Genomic DNA, 23,605 nt, shown 5'->3' on the forward strand with positions numbered 1-23,605 from the left:
AAGAATCAATACCAGAGCATGGAGCCTAGTTTCACACTAAAAGACTGCCTTAACAGGATGATGTAGTTTTGATTGACATCCCTGCATGAGTCATGGTGACAGAGCTTAGTGTCACACTCACCAAAACTCACTCATTAAGGGTTGCCTTGGGCTATTCGCTGAAAATATACTCAGCACTTTAAAATGATCACAGTTGTATATAGAAATGAAGCTTGAAATTAATATTTTTCGACTTCAGAAATGGAAATGGATTTGGAAAAAGAAACTCATGAAAGCGTTTATATGGGCAGGCCAAGCGTATACTTCATGAAAAACGGTTTATCAAATAACTTGTGTATGTTTGTCTTAATGAAATGCGGCATTATTTTGACCAACATATAGACGAATCCATAGACTGCAAATCACGATGCTGTAATCCTCATCTTGTGGTATCTGGATCAGAATTATCCTACCTGAAAAATATACCACTTATACCACTGAGAAAAAGGAGCTGTGTGATGATTTTTTATTGCTTCAGTAAATATCTACGTGCAGTGCATTTGTGAGAAATGTATTTCACTTGTTCCCTAGATAAGCGTTCCTTCAAAGCAAATAGAAATGTGATAAAATGATCTGCTGGATCTGATGTAGTCATCTGTTGGAAATGTTAATCTTTAGAATAATCTGAAACATGAGTCAGGTGTCTTAAGTGCCATAACCACAGTAATTCCGTTCTCCCATGCCACAGATTCTGGTCTTTTGAAATAGGTACAGTATGGTTGCTGTTTTGCAGAAAGTATATTTAACCGTTGATGAAAGGAGAGAAACTACAAGTTCTGCAAGTAAAAGAGCAGTGAACAGGGCAATCCCATGCATTATGCTGGCAGTTACATCTGTAAACGTTCTCAAATCAGTCTCATTGCCACAGAATACAATAAAACCTTGCGTTATCAAATTTTATACTGCGTGTCACCATGTCAAGACTTGGTGGGCCGTATTTGTTGCTGGCTTCAACTGCTCTGCCAATCATATTCATGTACTGTAAAACAAATTAATAACTAAACAAATATATCTTTTGGACTCGGTTATTAGACCAACGACAAGATTACCTTAGTAGTTAGGCTGGTCTCAGGAAGTCATTTAGAGTCTTGATAATAATACTTTTGGTCATTTATAAAATTTGGATTGTTCAGACTGCTTTGAACTTCAGGAGTCGTCCAGTGACTGTATGTGGTTACCCTCTCTCTTCAGCTGTGCAGCTGCATGGCTGTAATGGTGCTTTCTTTCATTTTGCAACATGTTTCATAACACCACCATGCAGCAGTATTGACACACTGAACATATCACTCTAGCCTGTTATCAGCTCCTGATATGCCAGCGCTCAAAGATCCTCAAGCTAGGGAGCTGTGGTCATCGATTTAGAGTTCAAGGACGACTTGGTAATATGACACCACCTCATGCTACAATTTTCTACAGTGCTCATAATATAATCCAGATCACATAGGTCATATATGTTTTTTGTTTATGTGTGTGGAAGGTGGGTTGGGAGAATATGGCTTCATAGAGTGTTATTTAAACATGACTTGAGCATCCAAGAACCTGGTTGCATTTCAGGATTTTAGAAATGTTGGGTTCTCCAAATAATATAGATTTGATATAATGTATAAAGCTTTAGAATTCTCATGGTATTATGGTATTGTTTTGTAGCAAAACCATATGATTGACAATGTGTGGTAATAATTTGTACCAGATACATTATATAATTCTGATAATATAGATTAAATGTGACGTCACTGCAGTATTGTTGCTGGGAACTGAACTTTCCCCGGAGAGTACGGGTCATTTCACAGAAACAAAGAGCAAAGTAATAATTACACACATTAGTGAGTGATATCAGAGCTGTGAAGTGTCACCAGTAATTCTGCCACAGTAATTTCCCTGAGCATACATGCTAAAGGGCATCTCTAAAGACTCAAGGGTGGCTATAAGAGACACTTCAGGGGTGGGTCTCAGAATAGAAGGGGCCATGAAAACTGCTCTTTACAGTAGTTGTGTGGCTGACTGAGAGTAACCTTATATCTCTGTTCAATATCCACATACAGTACAAAGAATTTCAAGTATCTTGCATACGTTTTTTCTCAGAATAATTTCTCTCTTAAGGCCCGGACACACCAAACCGACGGTCGGGTGCGGAGCGCCGACAAAGATCGCCTCGCGTCGATATGCGTCGTTAATGTTGGCTGTGCCGAACACACCGCAACGACGGTCCGCCGACGGCCGAGTTGCACGTACGTTCTGCGCCTGCGTGAGAGGTAATAACTCTCCACACCAGGAGAGTTGGAAACCGGAAGACCGGGGAATGCGTTTGCATTGCGTTGGACCTAGAAGCAGCCATTGTCTCACTCACAACAAACAGTTTGCAGCAATTTCCTTGTTCTCTCGCTATTTAGTAATACTAATCGAAAACTATGTCTGGTAGTGATAGTAACTTGTCTGTGTCCTCTTGACTTCCTCGTTTGCTTGCTTTCGTCGCTTCCGTTTCTCTTCTCGTGCACTGATTCGCTAGCTGGACAGCCAATCAGAGAGCTCTCTCTCATCGACGGCTCCGGGGGCCATGTTGAATCGGCGTCGGAGCCCTCCAAAACACGCCGACGGAGTGTCGGCGTGCGGGACACACCGGAAAGACTCGGCCGACAGGGCGCCACCGACGTCCGACGGCCGACCGTCGGTTTGGTGTGTCCGGGCCTTTAAGTGGCACTGGGTCCACTGAATTCCGATTCTGCTTTCCAACCGAAATAATTACTTTGCTAGCAAAGAGCTAGCCCATGTTTACATGAACTGTACATCACCCATGAAGGTTCTGTGACAAGGGTTCCCAGGCTAGTCAAAGCTACCGTTAGCCAGCAAAGAAATGTAAAGCAACCACTGAAATTACTTAAGGAAATTACTAACAAGAACATCAACAATAACAACAATAAAAATATTTACAGCAATATACTGTATACTGTACAACTGTTGTAGTAGTAGAAAAATTCAAGTAATAGCCATCAGCAATGCAAATCGGTTGCCAACAAAGTATGGCAGCCACTGTCAGGAGAATGAATCGGACATTGGAAAAAAGAATGGCAAAGTATTTCAAAATGTTATTATACTTGTATGTTTGAGGAAATTTAATTTATGTACATTTTGAGGCTTATGTGACGATTACCACCTGCTCTAACATTTGAGTGCTGGCCCAATGCCTATCTCAGATCCTCCTTACCACTCTGGAGAGGTTCTCTGACTGGGACAACCTTTCCCCCACACGTCCATGGGAAAACAGGAGAACTTCATACCTCCTCAGAATACAATATTGTGGCACTTGGTTGACTATCCTTTGCAAACAAACAAACACACACATACACACACACTACAGTACAAACAACCATTGGCAATCATCTCTGACCTTGATTCACACAGCCCTGTCACAACTTGTCTTCTCATTCAACTGAGGCCCAGTGCATGCAGGGAAAAGATTAGCGTCCCAGAGCAGATTGTGAGAGACATGGACAAAACGACAGGCCTACTTATCTGCCAAATGCAGTGTAGCGATAAGAACGCACTAATACACAAAGTGCACACATCTTCCTGAATATTGGGCAAGGGAATGTTTGATTGTGTTGGATTTAGTCCCCTGCCTTGCCACAATTTCCTAAAACCATTTATTAATATCGAGGTCACATTAATGTGAAGTCGTAGGCCTAACCTGGTTTTAGAATGTGTTTTATGTTTTTAAAATCTCCTAGTGTGATTGAAAGTTTGTAGCACTTATGTCACTTTTACCTATTCTATAGGAGATGTGTTGGTGTCTGCCCATTAATAACTGATTCAGTTCTATGAACTAAGCTACTGGTGAGCCAGTTCTGGTTCTGGTTCAGTCATGCTGCCTAGGTTTTTGGGTCACAGGCCATTGTAACATCTGAGGTTGATAGAATGGGCGTTTTCTCTGAAGCCCTGGTGATTTTGGGCAAAATGGCAGCTCTTGCAGTACCCTTCCCACTGGTCTCTCGGCTACAGTTCTGGCATATGCACATTTTCAATTCTGCTGTGAGGGTTCTGACACACATGGTACACTACATCAGTACCATTAACTTCTTGTCTTGCCCTCGCTACAAACTAGTGAGTTGTGAACAGTGAATAGTGAAATCTTCTGCAGAGATCCAACAGTGTAGATGATAAGCAGATCCCACGTTAGCCCAGTTTGGCATATTGTAGTTTGTTCTGGGTGCATGGGTTTTTATTTTGTTTTTAATTCACTCTCACTACTCTTTTTTTTACTCCTCATCTTTATTTTGTTTTACTCTGCTCTTGTTTCACGAATCTTTTATAGCTTATTTTCTCTTTATCAGCTTTGATCCACTGATCCATCTCAACATTCTTAACTAACCTTCTGTCCTCCATCAGATTTTATATACTATCACTCTGGGTTTTTTAAAAGCACATGCAAATAAAAATAAAAATAAAAATCATGATTATTATCTAGATATGAAAAGTATCACCCCAAAAAGCTGACATGATATTGTTAGTCTTTAGAAATCCCAAAAATGAAAACCCTGAAAAGCAAATTCTAAAATACTTCAATGTAATTATCTTAAAACCTTCAGTAGTTATGCAGAAAAAAATAGAATAATTATAAAAACTCAATTTCCTCCCCTTTCACACCTCTTTTGCGAACATCTGTATTCATTATCACCTGCAAGTGCAGTGATTTTGGGAACTGAGCTTAGTTTCTGCCTCATTAGCACAACTTCCACTCAGTGACCCTTGGTATGAATGAAGCCATACTTTCAGATGAGATACAGATGGGTGCTAATGGGGCCCTTAAACACAGATACCATTTACCTTAAGCGGGTGTTTAAAGAGTTATTCACACTTCAGCACTTTTTTTTGTATTTACATTATAATGGAATTTCATTAATACGATATCATGTTTCTCATTTACTCCATTTAATTTGTTTTGAGCCGGCTACTTTATCAAAAAATAATTTTCTATATTGTAAGTGTGTAGCTGCATTTGTGTGCATTTACTTCCAAATGCCATCTCTGATTAAAAAAATATATATATCATAATTTGTTATGAATCATCAAAAGTCATGTATTTACAATTTAGTTCAAAACACCTATGGCAGAACTGAAACTGCATGCGGTACAAATGAATGGAAAGCAACAATAAATGGTGATGGAGAGAATAATGGGACCTAGTTGGGCTCCTGGGTTTCCATGTATTTAGTCAGATGCGTTATGCATATATCACTGCACAAATGTGCCTGCCACTCTGGAGATTAGCATTACCATGACAACTGTGAATGCAAATGGGAAAAGCACGTTTGAGCACAGGCTCACTTGAGAAGAGTTCACATGCAGGCTAACACTCAGAAAAGTGCCACATGCCTCCATGAATTTCATTTCACATTAATGATGCTTTGTGTTAATGGCTTTGTGTGTAAAGTAGCAATGCACCGTATGCATCTATTTAAATAGGTAAAGATTGTTAAATAGATGTTGTGCATGGTACGCATTTATTCTGCTGGCTATCCGGTTATGGATATGCTGGTTTGCTGAATGGTGCATCAGAAATGCCCTCTCCAGGATTCAACAACGTGGCCTTCAGTTTATGCATTCAATCTTCTATGAACTACTTTACAATAAACACCTGGTCAAATGGTCAACACCTGACCTTGCCTCCACGTGCAAACACTAACAAAGATTAAGGGCCTTTGAATATATAATTCTCAAGGACGTGCTTTGCTTCAGTGCTGAACAAAGGAACAAAAACTATACAGTACACCTGGTATGTGGCACCAGCAGAAACACAGGTCTTAATATTACACATCAATATATGGTTCGACACATCTATGCTGATGAACAAGACCAGGGCATGCACATGTTCTTCCCCTCTAAACAGTGCACATGAGGTATTGATTTATTCCCAGTGCACTGAGGTAATTGGGTCTGTAGTAAAGCCTACACCGTTGCCGTGGAGGATATGAATTTGACCCCTGCTCATATCACACCTGTTACACTCAGATGACAGACTACCAGCGCAATGCTCCCTTTTATTGTGTCAAACATGGTGGGGACACAGGGCAGGGAAACGCTGTATTAAATTGAGAGAGTCTTGAATTAAAGTAGGTAGCAGCAAAAGAAATACTGCAGTGTTAAAGTGATGAGCAGCTGCTGATGCCAGGTTAGCTCAAGAGGTCGGCCATAGAGGGTGCCACTGCCAGCTGGGCACAGAGTAGTTTTCTTTCTCCCCTCTATGGGGTGCCACACTCTCATTCATTACATTACATTACATTATTGGCATTTGGCAGATGCTGTTATCCAGAGCGACGTACAGTTGATGAGACTAAGCAGGAGACAATCCTCCCCTGGAGCAATGCTGGGTTAAGGGCCTTGCTCAACGGCCCAACGGCTGTGCGGATCTTATTGTGGCGAGACCGGGATTAGAACCACTGACCTTGCGTGTCCCAGTCATTTACCTCAACCACTACGCTACAGGCCGCCCTTCATTCAAATCCCACATCATTCAAATTCCACATCATGACTTAAGGGGCAGTTCACCCAAAAAAAAAAGTATGTTTCCACTTACCAAAAGTACTATCTATCTAGTTTTGCTGAGATGTGACAGTTTCCGAGTTCCAACAGTAGAATAATTTTTTGTCGATTTAAAATGTTCATTTTTGAGTTCTGTTGATGTTCATGAGTAGGGATGTGACAAATCATCAGTTTTTTTCAATGTTTACAATCCCATTTTGGAAACAGTTAACCGTGTAACCGATACTGCTTATGTCCGCTAGGGGCCGTATATTGCATTTTCAAACTTGGGCCATTTTGGGCCATTGTACTAGTCCCATTGAAATGTCAACATTGTCAACAAGTCAGATAATATCCTAATTGCTAAATTGAATATTTCACTAAATTGCAACTAATTTTGATCAGATTAGTGCCACACCTTTGCGTCAGATGAAGCAGATATACTGTACAGGTGTCTGTGAAATGTAATTGGAGAGCCGTCATACAACATGATAGAGCTTTTTCATTGCTTCACTAATGCGACAGGGCCCTGTTCATTCATGTTGTTGACCGGTTGCTGGAGCTCAGCTTATGGCTGGGAGCAGACCTGACACAGTGCTCCAGTAGAGTCTCCCACAGAGAAACATGCCCTTAATGGTCAGGCTGTCAGGATGGATGAGACCCAATTATGTGATTTCACTAATTACAATGGCATGCACTTATAACCAAAACATGGCTCTGGGAAATAATATACCCTAATGAACACACATTCATCCATTCTTTCATTCTTCCATTCATTGATTCATCTATCCTTTCATTCATTCATACGAACATCAAACAAAGCGAAATTGGCAATACAATTTTACTTTCATTGAATTAATTTCAGTCTATAGGAACTATATTGTGCCATTCCATCACTTCCAGTTTCACTAGAATATACAAAATGAGGTAACAAGCATGCAAAAACCCTTTGTCAACCATCAGCATGGGAAAAGCCAAAGAACTGACAATTCAGAAGACACAGATGGTAATTGACGGTGGTAGGTCATTGGTGTTTTGGAGATGTTTTGGTTTGGTCTCGGTCGTAGGTTGATTGTCCAGTAGGTCAATGATCCACACAAAAATGCTTAAGTAAAAACAAAAACCGTGTTCTGCAATGGCCATCTCAGTCTCGAAAAAAGTGTAATTTGATGGTTGTGCTGTTCAGTTTGGAGGAGAGCGGGATAGTCTCGGCCGTGGCTGCAGGCGGAGAGCATACGCTTGATACACCTGGGATGTTCTGGGAGCGCAAGTTTGTGTCGTAATTTGTTTATGTCATCAGTGCAGAGGAAGAAGACGCCACCGAATAGCTGTGCTCGGTTTCGCTTTCTGTTGTCTTTTTCACGTTAGTTTCTTGTGTTATTGTTTTTGGCCAGAACCTGTGAGGAGGAAGGGGAAGACTTTTATTTTTAATTGGCGTTAGTGTGGGCGCTATCTCTCTCTCCATCCGGCAAACAACGGTGAAAACACATCTCCCTCCCAGGGGTGTCACACACCATGTGACAATGGCCTTCAAATGCTATTATTCAATTGTACTAAGGTATCTTTCCGGTGTACTTTAAAAATAGAATTTGGCTGAGTCTTTTTTTTTTAACATTTGGCACGCAACAGGGGGGCAGATTACAGCTAATCTCCCATAGAGTGAAGTCAGGTGAATATGTGGCTTTGACTGCAATCTATGCACACTAGATTGACCAGCAAGAATTGCTAGATATCAGTGCATCACTGTGCTGGGTGACGAAATCGGCAATTGAGCATCAACATCGGCCCATGGAGCTTCCGGGTCCTGAGGCTTATCCAAATGAGCTGTCCATTAGCCCATGACTCACAGTCTTAAAATAAATCATTCTTTGTTTACCTCTCTGTGTGTAGAACAGAGAATACATTTGGACTCTCAGGAAATACTTGTCCTTAACCCCTCTCCCCCCACCCCATACAGGCACCCCAAGAACGTAACATGTAATCTCTTTTATTCTCGGATAAGTCTACATATGTTTGTTTAAAAACTTCATTTGCAAGGGTCCTTATTCTACAGTAAGGGAGGTTTTTTTTTTGCAAAATAAAAGCTGGATATGGTAGCTCATATATCCTTAAAAAGTTTTTCCTGACCTGGTATATACTTTATTTTTTAATATACACAACCAAAGCCAGTAGATCAAAACCAAGCACCCAACAAATCTGTGATTTATTTTCATTTAGAAATATAAAAGGTCCCTCATCACACAGACACCTTTAAACAGAGAAGATGTTTGTTTTTCTGTGTCAAGGCTTGAGTTGAACATCCTGCAGTTTTTATGAGATTACAGAGATGGGTGAACTGTGAAGGGCTCAAATGTCCAAACTTCCTGCCCTGAATGGCACCTCAACACAACAGTGCCAGCCAATGAAAAGGCCTGTTAATATTGTTGCCACATTTATCGCCCTCATTCGTCATTCATCCAGTTCGGTGAACACATAAATAATATACATTAATGCAAACGCCATTCAAGAACCCCTGCTGCGCTGTCGATAAATGTTCTCCTCATAACCAATTAATTCCGAAAAACTAATTTTGTGCAGTTAATTACAGGATACGCTCATCTGAGAGCGCCTGTCAGTTTATTTTCTCGGTACGTGTCATCTCTTCATGAGATCAGATGTGGCAGGTCTGAGAGACTGGAATGGGGTAGGTGGAGGGCGGGGGGGGTCGCTATCTCCTTCCCTCAGAGGCCTGGCCACCACATCTTCCGGAAACCGCCACCCGCGGGTGTCCTCTCGTGACAGTTTGTTGCCGTTGAAACAGGTGAAGCCCTCCTGACAGCAAGCCACACAAGCGATTAAATCTGGCTCATGAAATGTCAGTTATGCCACTTGAGCAGGCTATACTGTAATCATCTGTAACACTGGACTACCTGTATGCACTAGTTTAACAGGGTTTGATTCCTCTGCTACTGTACATTACATAAGCTGGCAGAAAGCAGCCGGGAAATAAAATAATAAAATAAGCCTTTGCATGATCCTATCAGATAAGCATCATGTTAACACTGAATCTCAGATTATTATTATAATGATACTTTAAACTGTAAACTGTGGTAATCCTGTAAGGCTGAGGGCAAATGCTTGGGCATATGTCATATTGCATTTTGCTCAAAGCAAATATGGTGTTGACCTGGATACACATTTCTGCATGCCTTGTAAAGTTATTTTAACAGTAACGTAAAAATGAATACTCCCACTGCTTCTTCTGCAATCTAACGGCAAAATCAATCTCATTTTATGTATTATTTTACCCTGCTGTATTAGTAATAACATAGCTATGCAATTTAAATTGCCTGATTTTACTCTCAAATCATTTGTCACATTGGTCGGTAAATCATGTGATATGAGTGCGTCAGAATTTTCCACAACAGCACATCCATTTCAATATACAGTAGTGTAGACTGTGGTTGCCATTACTCATGCTCCCTAGACTGTCAGTCTCCTTGGCTACCCTGTTGCCTGGATACTGCTCTCTGAAGCTTGTCCTGATGTAATTACCTGAATCTCATACGCAAGCCATGGATCACTCTCTCAATCAAATAACAGCCTCACTAATGTGTGAGGATGTTTTAGCATCGCAAGCAAGGAGCTAACATCCATCTCCCTTTGCTAACTTTAACATCTTAAAGGAAGGTCAGAAACAAATGATGTGATGTATATAGCAGAAATGTTCACAAGTCATCAAATACAGTCCAAATCAAGTCTCAAGTCTCTGAGCTAGAGTCCAAGTCAAGTCTCAAGTCTCTGAGCTAGAGTCTGATCAAGATTCCTATGCTGATTGAAGATATAGAAACCAGAAGTGTAGAAGACATATTTTGTATATGACATCAAGTGTGTGACAATTGAAGAAGCAGTATTATCAAGGGCACACAGAAAGATAGTGGTTACTTAATTTATTTATTCATATATCATTGAACTACCACGCCTGATCCAAGATTTTGGCAAAGCCTTTCTCAAGATGGCTGGAGAAAGGCTTGCCAAAACCTCAGGTCTGGTGTGGTAGGTAATTGACATATCAATAAATACAATAAAATAAACGACCATTCTACTTTTTAAGAACTTTGTGTGACTCATGTGACTCATAATGTAAGCATTACCATGCGCTGTAATATAAGATGATGGTCAATAATAAAATAGGGGTTACATGAACACAAGTTTAATCCTGAACTAAATGTAGCTCTGTATGGATAATCTCCAATTAAATGTAGTCTAGGACTAGGCTTAATGTGCATCTGCAACTCAAGAATAATAATTGTAAACATTAAAAGAGTTTACATTTCAATCACGTTGCAGTATTGGTTTAATAATATACTTGTAATTTTTAATTATTAAATGAAAGGTAACTGTTAAGCATTTACTTTAATCGTTCAAAAAAATCTAATGAGGCTAGATATTGTTTATGCAAGACATCGGGAGCTATGATTTTGGGACTACATCTACATTATGCTATAGGATAACCTCGTATCCTAAGGAATGGCATTGCATTATTGCATAGTAAAATTATACATAATTTCAAAACCGCATGCAACTACAGTACCAAACTCGGTAGCTGTTCATGTTAACGTCAATTACAAACAAGCTCTCTGGAAAATACAGTTCATATTTGTATGACTGGAACACCAAACAATGTCCATGCAACTAGTACATAACCTCACCTAACAAGACATTCAAAATCACTCGTTGACCTGCTTGCATATCGATCTTAGAGACCATCCTGAAAGGCTTTTAAAATAGGGCAGCCCTTGATCAGGCTCCAAATCAAAATCCCATTACATGGCCGTTTTACTGAAAACGCAGCTGCTTATGGGAACTACGTTGACAATGGAAAAGTACCTGAAGAACCTGAAGAAGTTTGTTACTGCACCTTACGCTCATTGTTCTGTAGCTTGCGCAGATCAACCATTTGAAACGCAAGCCAACATCGCTACAACTTGGCAGTCAACAAAATGAGAAAATATGCGCTTCTGTTATGCTGATTAAACGGTGATACGAACATTTGCTATACTGAGTCTGAAACGCGAGTTACGTTAACGCAACAGTGAACAGCGTTGTCATTAGCTCCGGTGCTGATAAAAATTACTTACCTTTCCGTATGAGTTTTCAAATATCTGTAGAAATTTTACGTGATTGCTCCCGCATCTTTTAAATTAACTCTCCACATTTTGCTAGTTGCAATCATTTTGTTTGGCTCGATGACCCTGAATTATTCAAACTCAAAGGCCACAACATGCGGAACTGTGATCTTAGGGAGCTATGCTACAAGAAATACATCGTAGGGTGTAGCTGTGATTGCTACTAAAAGGCGGACGGTGTGGCGCTTAAAATGACATTATTCACTTCGTGATTTTCACGATGCCATTTGGCAGACTCTTATTGTTCACGAATCCTTATTGACGAGTCCGAGTCGAGGCTCAAGTCATTTTTGGACGAGTCAGAGTCGAGTCTGGAGTCCGTGTATGTGCGACTCAAGTTCGACTCGAGTCCCCATCTCTGGTATGTAGCCCGTCGCATTGCATAGTATAGCGCATTGTGTATACAATAGCAGTAAATTAAAATCCCTCTGTGACACGAAAAACTAATTCCCCCCTTAACTCAGAACACGAAATAATATGTTTATCAAAAACAAGTGAACTTGTATGATACTATATGAAGATTTTTGTATTAAACAAATGAGTGAAGTACCTATGTGCACTTTTAGCAGTGGTAAAGCACACGCCATGAACTTTGACCCCATTCTGTCTCGGCAGCTGCAGAAAGGTTGCTTTGTGAGCATCAAGGCGCCGGGCTGTGCCTTCCGCTTGGGGTTTGTGTGGAGGTGGGGTCTAAATAAGGAAAGGAGCTGCACTACACAAAGCTACAGGCCTGATGCCTCCCATTGGCTTTACCTCACAGTGTCTGTGTGCTTCTCTCCTGAAACTCAGATTACAGGTTCGATAATGTAACGAGGGAGGACGTATGCTCCTCCTCTCCGCTCATAGGGCACATCTTGGTTCTCATTCCACATTCAGCATTCTTATTGGATCCCCATGTATGCTGCATGACAAGCGGCATGTTGGGATATACTGCGTGTCCCAGGGATATTCTTAACACATACACACACACGCACATGCAGACATACACAAACACACGCACACACACGGGGATCAATCCAAATGTCATGTTCCCAAATTGTTTCCATATTTATGTTTATTGGTTGAAACCACATGCCATTCCACCTGGCTGATTCCATGGTAGGAGACCGGAAGCTCTGGTTTATTTTGGGGCGACGTGGCTCAGACAGTAAGAGCAGTAAGAACAGTTGTCTGGCAGTCTGGTTCGATCCCCCGCCCGGGCTGTGTCGAAGTGTCCCTGAGCAAGACACCTAGCCCCCAAATGCTCCTGACGAGCTGGTCGGCACCTTGCATGGCAGCCAATCGCCGTGAGTGTGTGTATGAATGGGTGAATGAGAAGCATCGATTGTACAGCGCTTTGGATAAAGGCGCTATATAAATGCCGACCATTTACCATTTTTGGTGTTGTGAAAAGCCAGTCTCCCATTGCGAGGCAATGTGTTTTGCATTAATTATTTAGCTGTTGCTTTTATCCTAAGCAACTTACAGTTGATTAGACTAAGCAGTGGCCAATCACATCTGAAGCAATGTGGGGTTAAGGGCCTTGCTAAAGGGCCCAACAGCTGCACAGATTTTACTGTAGCTACACTGGGGCTTGAACTACCAACCTTCCAGGTCCCAGTCAAGCACCTTAACCCCTAGGCTACAGGCTATTTCCATTTTGTTCTGTTCACAAAGGCTTTACACTGCCTCACTAAAAAACCCAACTTTAAACAAGTAAATATTTGATAATTATACATTTTCAGAGAATGTTACAAGGTACCTTTTAAGGCCTCTTTATTAAGGTGAGAAAACAATTAATACAAAGCAGCAGGAAAAGGTTCACACTTTCATGTGAAACTTTGGAGAGAAACTTCTGAAGGCCAGATTTTCAGGACATTTATAGGCGGGGCGATGTAAGGGGGGTCAAACAGCCAGCCCTCAAAGTGACTGTTCTGCACTCGATCACAGGGAATTGCAAGGCTTAACAACCCCGACAAAACCACACATTGCATAACTCCTTGGCCATTCTATTTTAAGACCAGCAATACGTGCTGATTCCACAGGGTGCTTGTAAGAGTGTAAGCCAGCGCACCGGTGGAATACATTTTAAGGAAATGAACAATCATGGGAGGGGGGGGGGGGCAGGGTGAATCCGCTCAAACACAGGCCAAGGTGGAGAGGATGATTATATCACTTACTCTCATGTGATGGGTTTCAGAAAAAGAAAATCAATATGGGTGGAATTCAAACTCATTTCTCAAGGGGAGATGGCCTGGGTCAGCTACACTGTCAGTTTACATATTGCTTGCCACCATTCCTTTCATTTGCATAGAAATGGGCTCAACATGGCGCTTCCCCAGGGAATTACAAATGCATGGAAAAAGCAGACAAGTACACTTGGCGAAAGTGATAGAATGGCCAGTCAGTCCTAAAGCTGTTTGAGGAAAAGATATTGGTAAAATTGATTTAGAAAAGATTACCAGCCATACAACCCATAACAGGCTCACGTATTATTCTACAAGTGTGATGTAGAATAATATGTAAAATCCATGTGTTTCAAGCACACATTGCCAAATCAATCATATTCTTTAAAATGACCAATTAATATTTAATATTTAATATTTTTGCAAAACCATATACTATAACAATGAGCAAACATGTACAGTAAAATGTTCAGTGTTAACATTTACAGAGTTTGAATCAATACAAGGGAGATCAAATGTATTCTGTGTAAACTTGCCTAATTAAAGGGCTATTTCAGAGGGGAGAATGCAAAGTTGTCCCAGATTAGGGCAACCTCGTTAAAAAATACAGAAATTATCATCAGAAATACAAGAAAATCTATTCATGATGAAACAGATTTGCTGAGAGACTAAACTGAAATATCTTGAGGAAAAGTGGGAGTGAGAGAGAGCAGAAAATGTCTGATAACTCGTTGGCGCCATCTGTAGAAATACTTGAGTCATTGTTTGGTTTTAAAGCGCAAGAAGAGAATTGTGCAATCATCCAAAATGTACTGAAATACAGATGAAAACACAAAATATCCATCTGTCTGTGCAGGGTTGCAGTGTGTAATAGTGGTTAGGGATTGTGTTCCTGTAGCTTAATCCTTTCAGTCCAACTGGAGAGCTGGGAGGAAGTAGAGCACTCCTAATCAAACTTTAATAAAACAAATGTTTTGAAACGCATTTTCCATCCGTAAAATGCATTTAAAAGCTAAGATTCTTATTAAGATTTTTTTCTAATAAAGAAAGCCAGTCCTTTTGACATTCAAATAGGGGTGGTGTTTACCATAAATCTACCATTGTATACAAATATACATAATATACAAATAAATCATTGTTTTGTTCATGTAGCTGAGACATTAACCATGGCTTGATGGTTAAGGTAAAATTAACGCCTTAAGCATCGCCCCTTTTCTTTACACAAGCTTGAAAAGGACATACCCAAAATAAAATGGCTACTATTCTTGAACCCTTTTGACTACAGGCACAATCCTGGTGTTTTCTGAAAGGTAACCCTTTGGGGTTACTCTAAGTATTACTACATTTACAGAAAGTTACAGAAGCTCAAACACAGTGGAAGTGGAAGATTTTGTTTCTCACTGAAAATATATTCTGTAATTGATTGGATACAGATTATTGTAGCAATGCCTGGCACTCCTTTTTGTATTAAACAAATGAGTGAAGTACCTATGTGCACTTTCAGCAGTGGTAAAACACACGCCGTGAACTTTGACCCCATTCTGTCACAGCCAAAACACTGTACAAATCCTATTTTGAATTTGATGAGAGTATCACCAAAAGTATGCATTCTGTACTGTTTATTCTAAGCTATGTCTAGGCAGTTTTCCAAAAAGGACATTTGGAGACTCCAAAAGGACATACGGATATTAAATTATATTATGGGTCTTGACATGACGTTTAAAATACTGTATTTTGCTTACTAAAGTATACAAACCTTTTTATCCTGAAAAAGAAAGCATTTGCACTTTCCCCACCTGTCACCATCGAGAAGATTGTAAAATATACTAATATATTCATATATTCAGATTTTATCCATAAAATCTCAAGAACAATTTTTGCTAAAGAGTAACACTCTCAGGAACAGTCTCAGTGTGTGTATTGAAAATGCTATGGTTCCCTTACGCAGGCAAAAAATGCTTTTGTTTTATGAAAGCTGAAGTTATACTGTATTTTTACTCATGGATGGGGATCACGCTTTTACTGGGCAAATTAATAACCAATTCTGGTCAGATAAGCTTGTACATGTTCCAGAGACCCTATATAAAACATATGTAATAGCAGTCCTGTGTATGACCACTTAGAAGTATGCAACGGCGAAACAGACAAAAATAATAATTCCTCAAGAGAAATTCCAGATATTCTATCTATGTTTCTCTGAGTTTACATGTTTTCAGAATTCCATTATTATGCATTTCATTTGCTGGACCCTTCCCGTGAAGAGGACACTGACATTGCCTTATTTTGTGTAGTATATGGATTTCCAAAATGCAGAGAAGGCAAGGTCCCCCCACACTTGTTTTGCCACTCACATTGTACAAAATATGGAACAGTTGTCGCTAAAGCAATGGCATTGTAAAATAGGTTATACTGATTTTAATGCTATATCCTGTTACCATAGTGATTGGAAATTCCATCATTATAAGAAAAGAATGAATGCAAAAATGAATGCAAAAAAACCCACACCAGCCCAGCCCTGGGCCGATGAGACTTAAGAGGGTGGGAAATCGTTCAAACTATGCTCAGGTCTCTAAGGGTTAAATGATGCAGGTTTAAATCTCAGTTGGAGCACTGCAACTGCGCCCTTGAGCCAGGCACCTAACTTGAATTTCCTCAGTAAATAGTTGTAAAGCTATAATAAAAATAAAACTTATTTCTTATAAATTTTTATCTCTTAACCTGAAAATGTTTTCCTCTAAAATATGTACAACAACAACAACAACAAAAAACTATGAGGATTTGGTCTCTCCCTGCAATTATTCATTGCTGCTCAATTCCTCCAACACTTTCGAGAAGCAAAGAGGGAATTCAGTGTCTGCTGTTGTACATCCTCTCTCCTCTGGGAAGCGACACTCCAATTATCCTGTCCTCTTTTGCCTGAGAGCTGGAAGGAGAGCCGTAATTTCAGCTGCTGTGGATCTTTCATGTCCACTCAATGGACACCTTTAGCAGAGAAGCATAGTCTACTTCTGTAGGCTGGCAGTACCACTCCACATGAAAAGGAGGCACTATCGAAAAACAATCCATTTTTTCTTATTCAACTGCTAAGTGAGTCGGACTGAATTGAATGTAATGTAAGTTGTTCTGTGTTTACTGAAATGTATTCTTGCTTTGTGTACAGTATTGACACTAGAAATAGAAAAGCAGGACTTCTCAACAGTCTCAGCTAAGTGGAAGTATTTTTAATACTGTGAGCTTCAGGTCACTGGGCAGTATTCCAGTATTTTTATTTAGCAGCGCTACAGGGAGTTGGAAGTAAGCAATGAAAATAACCAGTTTATTGAATTTATTGAATCATATAACTGTAAGCTTGGGCAGAGGAGTCGGAAAAGCTAGTTAAACCAAAGCAAGCCAAAATACTATGATTATTGGTATTATCTGTGATCATGTATCTGCGACTGTCAAAATGTCAGTCTCATCCGGAACAGTGTTATGTTCACGGCAGCCTCTAGTCTGCTGAGACCATTCTTAGGGCTCTGTGTGGACAGCATGTCCCCTTCGGACCCAGCTGCCCAGCAAAACTTTTCAGTTGGGCCCAAATTATTAATAATCAGTAAGTTTTTCAATAGCATAGCATTTGCAGAGCATAAGAGCATCAGCTGTTACTGGGAATGATGGACATTTGAGGATGACATGTTCACTCCCCCACCGAATGTGTAAGAATCTGATGGCTTTTATTTCAATTTGACAATTCTAGTCTGAGCTTCTCCACAGAAACCGCAGGGGAAAAAACCTGCGGAGATGGAGCCCTGCTGTTTTCACACCAATGCCCTCCATTAGACTCTCCCCAGCCAAAGAAGCAAATTAATTTTCAGTGACCCATTTTTAATCAGCCTTAATTATCTCTCCAGTTATAGTAAACATTAGCCAGTATGCTTAGTTAGTAAGGCTTATTTTGTGAATTTATAGGGTGGTTGGCACCAAAACAATCAGATCTTGACTATCCTAGTGGCAGAGGCCCTGCTCAGTATAGTAAAGTCAGCGTATACACTCAGAGAGCAATTTATTAGGTAGACCTGTACACCGGCTTGCTAATGCAAATATTTATTCAGCCAATCGTGTGGCAGCAACATGCATACAAGCATGAAGATGTGGTCAAGAGGTTCAGCAGTTGTTCAGACGAAATGTCAGAATGGGGAAGAAATGTGATCCAAGTGACTTTGACCGTGGAATGATTGTTGGTGACATACAGGGTACTTTGAGTATCTCAGAAACTGCTGATCCCCTGTGATTTTCACGCAAACAAAAAAAAAAAAACATCCAGTGAGCATCCAGTGAGTCCTGCGGGCAAAAACGCTTTAATGAGAGAGGTCAGAGGAGAAGCTGGTCAAAAGACTGGTCAAAGCTGACAGTAGCGCAAATAACCAAGCATTACAGTGATACTCTTCTGCAGAGGTATGCAGAAGAGAATCTCTGAACACACAATGCATCAAACCTCTAAGTGCAGGCTATAGCAGCAAAAGTAATAAAGTTATCATTAAGTGTATATATTATATAGTACATAGTATATAGTATATAATGAAATAATAGTATTGTTCACCCACCACAGTAATGGCAAAGTGCTTCATCTCCCTAAAGCCAAAGTTTAGGGGTTCTCACCGAGAATCATTTTGTGTTTTCTATCTCTAACAGGGGGACTGGAATAACAGTACATGTGAAATCACAGACGATGATGTGTAATGCATGTGGCCTTCACTGGAATGATGAATCATGATGGAAATGATCATATACAGTAAATGTTGTACTAGCGGAGGGACAACATTTAGCGGAGGGGCCACATGTAGTCTTTGTAGGGAGAGGAAAATAAGTTACCCTTGTAGATAAGGATCAAAATAGTGCTGTATGTAGTCGTTCTGTTTATTTTTATTATTTATTTATTTTTTACCTTTGTTGGAAGGCCTTTTTGTGACATTTATAGGAACTGCAATGGAAGGTAAAAAAAAAAATGTCAAGAATGTGTTAATCAACAGTTGGAAAGAAAGTGTCTAAGTTAATTTCCTATTACCAGCTGCCAAGGGTTTAGATTAAATTTTGAATGATGGCCTCGCATAGCTCCTATTAAGTATGCAGCTTATTCAAAAATAGAGTTCTGTACTTCATGTTTTTATATAATTCATTTAAATTCAAAGCAGGATATATGCGCATGAAATTAAGTTTCTCCCCTTCTTATCTGTGGACCAGGATACAGAAACAGAGCAGAGAGCCATTGGAACTAATCCAGCACTGCATTATCATGTTCTGAGGGATTGTCAGAGGCACAGAAATGGGTTGGCCCACAAACTCCTGCTGTGAAATCCCTGTGAGATGAAATCCGAGGGAGAGCATGTCGCTGTCGATCAAGAATTTCAGTGGATTTATTGAGATTAGCCAAATGGGAATTTAAATCTTTAACTGGGGGGTATCCATTGATTGCAGAATGGGATGTTGTGTTTTCACTTATTTTTGTACTAGTATGCATGACATATTCTCTAAATGCATGAACATCATGCCTGGTGAAGCTTCAGGCTCAGTTTGCAGATTCATGTTCTGAACCAATTCTGAACTGCTGCTACCATATTTATTTCAATCTGTAGAAAATCCAGTAACCCTTTAGTGTTCAATAGCCTGGAAATGCATTGGCACTATATATGCGTGTTATGTCATAAATTGATTGACTTATTAAGTACATTTATGGGACTAATACAATTTAAAAAATTAAAAAAGTTTTTTTCTGTGGACATGGCTTTACAAAATAGCATGGGAGCCAGCTATTTCTCTTACCAATGCAACATTGCCCTTTGATTGTCCACATACAATGACAGTTTTTTTTCTTGTTACATAACTTTCATATGCTATTCGCAATATGAAAGTCTGTCCTCTGCCTTTCTGATTAGAGAAAAAGAGCACTCAATAAACCATGCCATGACTGCCATTTCCTCTGCCAAGGACAACACTGAAATATGAAAATAATGAAAATGCTCTGTCATTCTTCATAACAAGTGAAGCACAGCAGGGATGTGACAAATCTTCAGTTTTTGTAAAAGTTTACCACCCTATTTTGGAATCCCATAGCCGTGAAACCATTACTGCTTATGTTCGCTAGGGGTCGTATATTTATGAAAAAGATTAATTGCAAAAATACAATTGCATTTTCAAAATTTACTTTGGGCCATCTTAAATAGTTACATTTAAATGTCAACATTGTAAGTTTGATAATAGCCTCATTGCCAAATTAAATATATACATTTGCTCACAAATGTCCAGCAGTCTGTAGGTAAAGCCGTGTAGATTACGTCCAGGGATACTGCTGTTCGCATGTCATTTTCTTAAATAGATCGGCTAATTCTTCATGTTTTCATTCCTCTTCCCTCAGGCTTGTTCAGTTTGTCGGTAATTTGAATGAGCAGATTATGGAAAAAAAAAAAGATTTGGTTAGTAATTTCCTGTAAATGTTTACAACCTTTTAAACGTTTAACCGTTCACACCCCTAATGCTCACCATAGTTGCAGTGCATCATTGTGTTGAACTCTTATATCCACAACGTTGCACATTTGATTCCCTGGTCTGGAAATGCTGTGTGGTGTGCTAATGAAATGTAAAACAGCTTGTTATATTTTACACCATCATTCACAACTTTGTCATAGTCAGCGTTCACATTTATGTTAACCCATTGGTTTCCGCTGTAGGGCCATCGAAATGGGTAGCGTTACCGTATGTATCACAGTGAAGCTGAATATGCATTGAAAAGACCTTGCATGCAAACATATTAAGTAAATGTTGTTTACTAACCCGATTCACTTAACAGTAAACCGTATGTGACTGGTAATGTAAAATACTCACTGTACTACCATTTCTGCAGTAAACTGTTCCCTAAACAATAAGGACCAAAAACTTTTTTGAAAGAGTAATTATTCTGTGAGTGGGCTCATCATAGATAGCAGGTATAAGTGACGCTGGCCGTCTTGAGGGAATGTGTGATTTTTCTCACTGATTGATGATTCACCTTTATGCTTGGAAATCTTGAAAAAACAGAGTGATTTTAATAAGAGCTTTGAAGTATGGACGCTGCCATTTCGATTGGCCGCGTGGGCAGCTTCCAGTAAATGAGTCAAGAGGCCTGCTTAAGTGAAATTTCTCCTTACCGCCCCGGCTTCACCGTGCACAGCCTCACACATCGGCGGGGTCAGTAATAGCGTTGCATTAATTTGATAGAAGCCTCAGAGCTCTCTGCCTTTGACGCGCTGGATAATATCAAACAGAGAACAAAGGGGACAAACGGTATGTACCTGGACAGGAGTGCAGCGCTACAGTATGTGTCTGCAGGATTTCTCGCCAATCAGGCACTTACTGTCTGAGTTGACTAATCGCAACCTTGATGGAACGCGTTTCGCACCCCTCCCCCAGTCCGCAGAGTGTTGATAGCTTAAATTGAGCTGAAAGAATCTTCTGCATTGCAGCCCACACGCGCCTTTGTCTCAAAGCTGTGCTTTTATAAATGCCTCCATTTAGCTGCTGTCCTTGTCTGACCGTAAGTTCACGAGTAACATCTCTGCAGCGTGCTGTGCTGTACAGTGCTTCTCTCTCCTGGTTATTTATGTGACATAACCCTGGTATTAACATGACCATCTGGAAATTAATGTAGGCTCGAACTCAGTGAGAGAAACCAGCGTGTCAATACAATGGTGACCACTGTATTTATATCTTCTTCATTCTTCTTCAGAATGCTCCCTGTAAGAAATTGTGCATTAGTATTTGTGCAAACTGACAAATACTATTTCAAATACTATTTCATTGGTTGACTGACCTTTCAACAGTTTTCCATTCTGAATATAGTGTGATCAGGTAGGTGTGGTTGAGGTGTTATTTCAGTATTTTTCCATCAGGGCCCCAAGCCTTGGTTTCCCATGCATAAATACCTGATTTACATATTACAAAAAAATCTATATCAGCCTTGAATGAGTCAGTGAACTGCAATCAGTGAACCGTTTCCTTGTAAATTTAATGAAGGACTAAATATAGCTGTTATAATAAAGACAGAAATGATTTTACCCCTCCTGGAATTGATATTTTGGTCTTTATGACAAAATAAATGTGATATGCCTTCACTCACGCCTTTTTTTGAAAATGTGAAAGTTGGCATATTGCACAACTTTGCAGCTGTGTAATATGGCAATCGAAGCAAACTGAGTAGAACCTGATATTTTATACAGTAAGGTCCATAATATTCGGGACAAAGACATTTTCAATCTTATGTAAATGAAAGCAGTCATGTTTAGTACATCTGCTCCTGCTTGTTTTGGGGGCTAGTTGCCTTAACATTTATCTTCAGCCTATGAAATGCACGTTCAATTGAATTCAGATCAGATGAATGACTTGGACCATCAGTTTTCGGCTTTGAAAACCCATTTTGTTGCTTTAGTAGTATGTACATTCAGTGAGCACTTTATTAGGGAGACCTGTACTCCAGCTTGTTAATACAAATATTTAATCAGCCAGTCATGTGGCAGCAACTAAATTCAAGCATGCAGCTATGGTCAAGAGGTTCAGATGTTTTTCAGACCAAATGTCAGAATGGGGAAGAAATGTGATCAAAGTAACTTTTCCTGCTGACAGGAAGGTGACAGTAACGCAAATAACTACGTTACAACAGTGGTATACAGAAGAGCATCTCTGAACACATCTCTGAACAAACATCTAAGTGGATAGGCTACAGCAGCAGAAGTTAAAAAAATAAGTCTAATAAATACCTAAAGTGCTCACTGAGTGTATGTTTGGGATCATTGTCTTGCTGTTGGAAGAAGTGATGTCCAATGAGTACACTAAATCATGGATGTTGATTAACATACCAAAGTTTTGCAAGCAACATTGTCAGGAATATCTTCATGCCAGTTAATGTGTTACATTGCACTTTTATTGTATTCCTTCACAATTCTTGAGCTTTGCAGTCAGAAACATATTCCAAAGAACATAGAAGGACTAAATCTTGACCACTATAATGCTGTAGACTAACCAGACTAATCGGTAAAAGAAAAAGTAATCGGTCAAAGAAAAAGGTCGGTATATGAATAAGATTAAGGTGAATTTTCTTGAAAAATTCTTTTTTTTTGTTTTGTCATTTTCTTGATATTTGTACTATCTTTAATATACAGTATAAAGAAAAGGCAATAATATAGAGCCTCGTGGGACTATATTGGCTGAGGGATGAGTTTGACTGAGTTGTGGCTATTTTTAGGATGGTATTGGCTTATTATAGTATTGTCTGGTTTGTGTCAGTATGCACGTGCCTGGGTGCGTATGTGTGTGCCTGTGTACTTATGGCTGGGTGTGTGTGTGTGTGTGCCTGTGTATTTATGCCTGGGTGTGTGTGAGTGTGTGTGCCTGTGTACTTATGGCTAGGTGTGTGTGTGTGTGTGTGTGCCCGTGTATTTATGCCTGGGTGTGTGTGTGTGTGTGCCTGTGTACTTATGCCTGGGTGTGTGTGTGTGTGTGTGTGTGTGTGTTGTCAGTTTTGTGTTGTGCCTCTCTGCAAGTCCAGGTGGGCTGCCAGCTGGCTTCCATCCTTGTCTTTCTTTCAGCTGAAAGACTGAGGTGGAGATGCTCCTGCACATTTTCTACATTTTCTAAATATTGGCTTAAAGTGGCATCTTCTGTATTTTTCTTTTTGCATGTAGCCTTTGTGGTTATGGAAAATGTATTATA

This window comes from Conger conger, chromosome 9 (assembly GCF_963514075.1).
Source record: "Conger conger chromosome 9, fConCon1.1, whole genome shotgun sequence".
NCBI classification, from domain to species: domain Eukaryota; kingdom Metazoa; phylum Chordata; class Actinopteri; order Anguilliformes; family Congridae; genus Conger; species Conger conger.